General features: G+C 40.2%; 2 long non-coding RNA genes across 3 annotated transcripts; both read left to right on the plus strand.

Moving 5' to 3' along the window:
• The first annotated feature begins 3,121 nt into the window (after positions 1-3,121).
• Positions 3,122-4,262, plus strand: LOC143509687 (uncharacterized). The gene is made up of 3 exons (XR_013129733.1): positions 3,122-3,486; positions 4,022-4,131; positions 4,250-4,262. It is a non-coding gene; the product is annotated as an uncharacterized LOC143509687 (long non-coding RNA).
• A 207-nt stretch (positions 4,263-4,469) lies between these two features.
• On the plus strand, positions 4,470-5,513 carry LOC143509688 (uncharacterized). Of its 2 annotated transcripts, none has more exons than XR_013129734.1 (3): positions 4,470-4,561; positions 4,724-4,740; positions 4,994-5,513. It is a non-coding gene; the product is annotated as an uncharacterized LOC143509688 (long non-coding RNA). The 2 variants fall into 2 exon arrangements; XR_013129735.1 differs by having other exon boundaries at positions 4,536-4,570.
• The last annotated feature ends 487 nt before the right edge of the window (positions 5,514-6,000 follow it).

Consider the following 6,000-nt stretch of genomic DNA (forward strand, 5'->3'; position numbering starts at 1 on the left):
CAGTTCTGAATTTGCTGAAGCTTCTGTAGGCTCCTGTCAGAGATTCCTGCAAGGAGGGTATTGCAATAGTCCAGCCTGGAGGAGACAAAGGCATGGACCAGTTTTTCAGCGTCCAGTTGGGAAAGAGAGGGACGGAGTTTTGCTATATTTTTTAGATGAAAGAAGGAGATTTTGGAGAGGTGACGGATGTGTTCAGTAAATGATAAATGTGGGTCAAATTTGACACCTAGATTTGTAACAGAGGAAGAAAGGGGAATGCTATGGCCAGAGACAGAGATATTACTGATGAGAGCTGCCTTGGTCTGATGTGGAGTACCTATTAGAATGGCTTCCGTTTTGTCACTATTTAACTGAAGAAGGTTCTTTGACATCCATACCTTAATCTCCTCCAGGCATGCAGTGAGAACTGGTGGTGTGGCTGAGGTGGAAATGGGATCTGTTTTAAGATATAACTGACTGTCGTCCGCATAGGAGTGAAATGATAGACCATGTTTCCTGATAATGTGGCCCAGAGGGAGCATATAGACGGTAAACAGTGCTGGTCCAAGCACTGACCCTTGAGGGACCCCATAGGTGACAGTGTGGGGAGTTGACCTTGCTTCCCCCAGGGCCACATACTCAGTTCTGTCAGTGAGGTATGACTGGAACCATTGGAGGATGGTCCCAGAAAGCCCAACTGTAGTTTGGAGTCGATGCAGCAAGATGTTATGGTCCACAGTATCAAAGGCAGCTGAGAGATCCAGGAGTATAAGGAGTGATGGGAAGCCATGGTCAGCAGCCATCAGGAGGTCATTGGTAACCCTGACCAGTGCTGTCTCCGAGTTGTGTGCAATCCGGAAACCAGATTGAAAAGTCTCATACAAGTTGTGTGTATGAAGATGATGATGAAGCTGAACAGCAACAACCAGGACCTTGGAGAGAAATGGCAGGTTAGAGATGGGTCTGTAGTTTGACAGGTTTTCAGGATCTAATGAGGGTTTTTTCAAGAGTGGGTGAATAAGAGCCGTTTTTAGGACTGAGGGGACTTTCCCAGTTTGCAGTGAGTTATTTATTATTGCAGTAATGAGTGGGCTAATAACAGAGATGTTAGCTTTTATTAGTGCTGTTGGGAGAGGATCAAGTGAACATGTGGAGGGCCTCAATTTCCGGATATGTTCCTCCACCTCTCTCTGCGTGGTGTCAGTAAAGTGAGAGAGTAAGGTCACTGGCTCTGGAGGTGATGGTGTAGAGGGTGATAGAGATAGTAAGGCAGAGCGGATGGATTTTACCTTGTTGGAGAAGAATGTCATAAACCTATTACAGAGCTCTCCCGTTTGGTTACTGCATGTATGGGTTTGAGGTTTCAGTAAGTGGCTTATTGTAGAAAACAGCTGTTTTGAGTTTCCGGAACTGATGCTAATTTTGTGAGAGTAAAATTGAGACCGAGCTGTGGCTAGAGCTTTAGAATAGGCCTTTTGATGGTCACGGTAAGCTTGCTTGTGGACAACCAGGCCTGAGGAGACATAGCGTCGCTCCAGGACACGTCCAGCTGTCTTCATATTCCGCAGCTCATCAGTGAACCACGGGGCTGATCTGGAGAAGGAGACCGTTCTTGATTTCAGTGGGGCATGGGACTCAAGAATGTTGTGGAGGCCGGTATTGTAGTAGTCAACAGAGTCATTAAGTGACATAAAAAGTGCAGTGGTTGATAGTTCCTTCATATCTTGACTGAGAGTGGCAGGATTAATATTTTTCGGGTTTCTGAACTGAATTAGACGTTTTGGTTTGGAGTGCTGGTTACTGTGTAAGCTCACCAGGAAATGTTCATGTTGAAGGCTGAATCCAGGGTGTCAGTTTCCCAGGGCACAGATATAAACTGAGGATCACCACATGGTTCAGTAAATTCCTTTTAACCCTCCAAATATAGTGGCAGTATAGAAATTTGTATGACTGATCTGGTCTGGGGTTTTTGTCTATTTTGTCTCCACCATTGCAACCCCATATAAGCAACTACACTGTTGTTGTCCGAGTGTGTTTTATGTTCAGTTGAAGTAAATGGTCTAGTAACCCTCTAATACACCTCTAATACCCCTCTAGTACCACTCTGACCAGGCCATTTTCCTTTCCAACATCCCCAGTAGTCAAAGGCCCATGCTCAGTCAAATTCTCCCATTCATCTAGAATTCATCATTTTCAGAGTAATGAGGGATACATCTGAAGGTCTTCTGTGGTATCTGGAACCAAGACCTTAGCAGCAAACCCTGTAAGTTGTGAGGTGGGCCTCCATGGATCAGACTTCTTTTGACAGAATATCCCCCAGATGTTCAGTCAGATGGGGATCTTTGAAATTTGTACACTTTGTCAACACCTTGTAACTCTGTCATGGTCCTTCTGAAAATAGGAAATATGTCCTGCACACCAGGGAAAATCCACAGGATGTGCCGTTATTGAGATGCTCTGACCCCAGTCATTTACCCATCACAATTAGTCACATCAAAGTCCCTCAGATCCTTCTGCATGTTGCAGCACTCAACTGTCATTGAAAATGTGATGACAGATCAGAAATTATGGCATTGAAATTTTCTTTCAGCACATAAGCCACACCCCCAACTACATAAAGCAGAGTCACATTTCCGCAGTGTGTCTACAATGACAGCAGCGATGATTTGTATATTGGTTCTGCTTCTCCTCTTCCATGGCGTTAGTAAGTAATACTGGTCTCATTTATTTTATTATATAGAGAGGGTAAAATATAACATTTTGAATTACAAGATAACACAAAATAATACAAAAGTTACATCTGAATGTTTTCTATACTGTTCCCCTCCGACAGCTGGTGTTTATGGTCATTGTGTGGTGTTTGTTTTCATTTTGTGGTGTTTTCTAAATTACAGATTTTCTCCCAGTAACTCTGGGTTCCCCAGACTCTTTAATATTGGTGGCAGAACTTGGTGATGATGTCACTGTATGGTGCCAGTCAGGCCCGTTGACAGTCTCGCTGGGGCCCGGGACAAGAAAGATTCATGTGCCCCCCCCCCCTACGCGAAATTGACGTAATCGCAGTGGCTCCGCCCGTGCGCGAGGGCCTCGCGCGCTGTCGGTTCGCGAGGTCGTGCACCTCTCGAATTTTGTAACTTCGTGCGCGCCGCGCTTCAGCGCGATGGACAAAGTCATGTTTGCAGGGTTCATACACCTTTATAAGGTGGAATTCAAGCACTTGTACGTCATTTTCAAGGTCCATTTCAATATTTTCCAGCACGTTAAACTTAATTAAGGTAAATATTTATACATATACTCGAAATGATTCAAAATAATTCGCTTTTTATCACATTATTTAATAGTTGTTTATTTTCAAAACGCCCAATCTTGTCTTCACGAGAACTGTTCAGTCAGACAGCTATTTGTTGTGAAACGAAGTAGTTACAATTTCAAGCATTTTCAAGTACTTTACCCTAAATTCCAGCACTTTTCAAACATGGAACACAATGCAACTTTAAAATTCGTCAGGTAAATGTTTTTCCTTTCTTTTCTGCGCTCCAGATTTCAGTATTTACTTTAACTATCCACCACTGTATTTCTCGCTGTTGGGCGGATACCGGCCGGCTACAGTCGGTGCTGGATCAAACCATTTTCCAGTGGGAGGCGGGGGTGTATGCACTTAATGGAAAATATGCAGATAGGTAAAAAACATATATATTTGAGCCATTGAGCTTATTATGAGTACATAATTTTATATTAATGAAAGATTTCAAGATTATTTAAAAATTATAGACTTTAAATAAAAAATAAATTGCTGGGCTCTTTGATGGGCCCCCCTGGCCCTAGGGCCCGGGACAACAGACCCGGTTGTCCCCCCCTGTCGACGGGGCTGGTGCCAGTATGACCCGATGCAAGCAGCTTACATATACTGGTTCAAACAGACAGACAGTTCTGTACCAGACCAACTTCAGTGCCAATTATATAAAAAACATTTTGCAGCAAGCCCCTGTAATGTTGTTAATCAGAATAATCATATGCTGATGTCTGTAAACTCCCAAAACAGCTCTTTGACAATAACTGCAGTGAATCTCTCAGATTCAGGACTGTATTACTGTGGCATTTGGCAGAGTAACAGCATTTACTTCAGTAATGCAACACTATTACAAGTGAGAGGTACGTTTTTGTGTAAAAGAATCATGTTACATTGCTCACATTTCTCTGGCTTGTTTGAGAAAAGATGATTATGCATTATGCCTTTCTACATTAATGTAACTTATTAATAATTTTTCAGAGCAAGAAGAAACACTTCCAGATCACAGTACTCAAGGTTGGTTATGGCATATTCTTAATCGGATCAGTTTCTCTTTTGCTTAATAAACTGCAGCTCTTAAAATTCTTTTCCTTCTGCAACAGTTTGTTGTTCGTCTGCTGTTTAAAATGTAAAATATGAATCAAATGTAAGATTTCTTGAAATGTGCAGCTTTATAAAGATCTGCCTGTTCTTCAGAAGTCTTCCTCACACTGATGGTGGTGTTTGGTGGTGTGATTGTGGTTCTCCTCAGTGTTCTTCTAGTCATGCTGAAGAACAGAAAACAACACACAGGTACCAATGGTACTGTTCTGCTGTTTAAACAGACCCAAAAACCTCTTTTGCATGTTCAAAAATAAAACTTGTGAAATGGAAATTGAGAAAAGTATTGATAACTGTATTGATAACTGTATTGGTAAATGTATGCTCATTAACATTTTTGACTGTTTCTTACAGGCATTGGCTCTATAAAGGTAAATCTGATAATGCATGAAAAAAGGTTCAAACCCATATAAATATACACCAGTTTATGCAGTATAGCTTTGCATTCAGTCAATTAATTATCAATATAAATAAACAAAAAGTATAAAATGAAGGAAATTTTGTTATTTACATTTTCAGAAATAACTGCACATTATTCAAACAATACAGAATCATTATATAAAAAGCTTATACTAATCAAGGAAATGGCATTTATCAGTCCAGATATTTGGTCTGTCATTGCAGGAGCAGGATTCTAACTACGCTGGACGACACAGTGAAGTTGTGTATTCTCATGTTGTGTATTCTGTAAGACACTAGCAGTGTGTTGGGATAGAACAAAGTTACACATCATTAGAATTAAATATAATTATAATTATACATCATTAAAGTCACATATCATTATACGTATATATCATTACAGTTATATATCATTCTTTCACTGTTTGAAGATATTTACATACTTCATTACTTTAACAACTACAGCTACAAGAGGCTGATCTCCATCATAAATTTCATTTCTGTACTCTGTAGTTTTGACAAACACAATCAGCAGACAGTATTGATATGTTTTCAAATGCAAAACCAATTGCAAATGCATAAAAACTGTAATCTCTGTTAGGTTTTGAGTGTGAGGCATACCAGACTGGATTAACCCAGGAGAGTTTAAGAGTGTGATGGATCACAGATTGGATTAACCCAGGGGAGTTTGGGAGTCTGATATGACCAGTATATGGAGGCTATGGAGGGTCAATTTTTTATTCATGATACTTTTTTATGGCAATTGTGGTAACACTACCACACAAGGGTTCTGTGTTAATGACCCCAGTGTTAGCATAACAACAAGTCAATTGAATGTTACTGCTGAAGAACTGGAGTTAAGAACATTCACTGAATAATCATCCATTTGTATTTTTAGTCATTTGTGCAAAAATATCTCAAACATGGCTCTTTACTTTATACTCTTTACTGTCCATATATAGACAAAAATTATAAATATTTACCTTTTGTGTGTGTATGTGTGTGTGTGTGTGTTTGTTGGATGTGGTAGCAGTTGATTTGATATATGTAGTAACAGCTGATGTATTATGATTTGGGAGTGGTGGTTAAAATCTTTAGATTCTTTAGAGAATTTTCAGAGTGTATTCTCTATTCTTTGGTCTTTGTTGTAATAAGCCATGTGAAACCATATCATGCATCCACCAAGTTATCTCTCACGTGGTGGAACATGTAGAACAAATGAAGTGATCTTC

Source organism: Brachyhypopomus gauderio, chromosome 3 (genome assembly GCF_052324685.1).
Source record: "Brachyhypopomus gauderio isolate BG-103 chromosome 3, BGAUD_0.2, whole genome shotgun sequence".
In the NCBI taxonomy this organism is placed as follows: domain Eukaryota; kingdom Metazoa; phylum Chordata; class Actinopteri; order Gymnotiformes; family Hypopomidae; genus Brachyhypopomus; species Brachyhypopomus gauderio.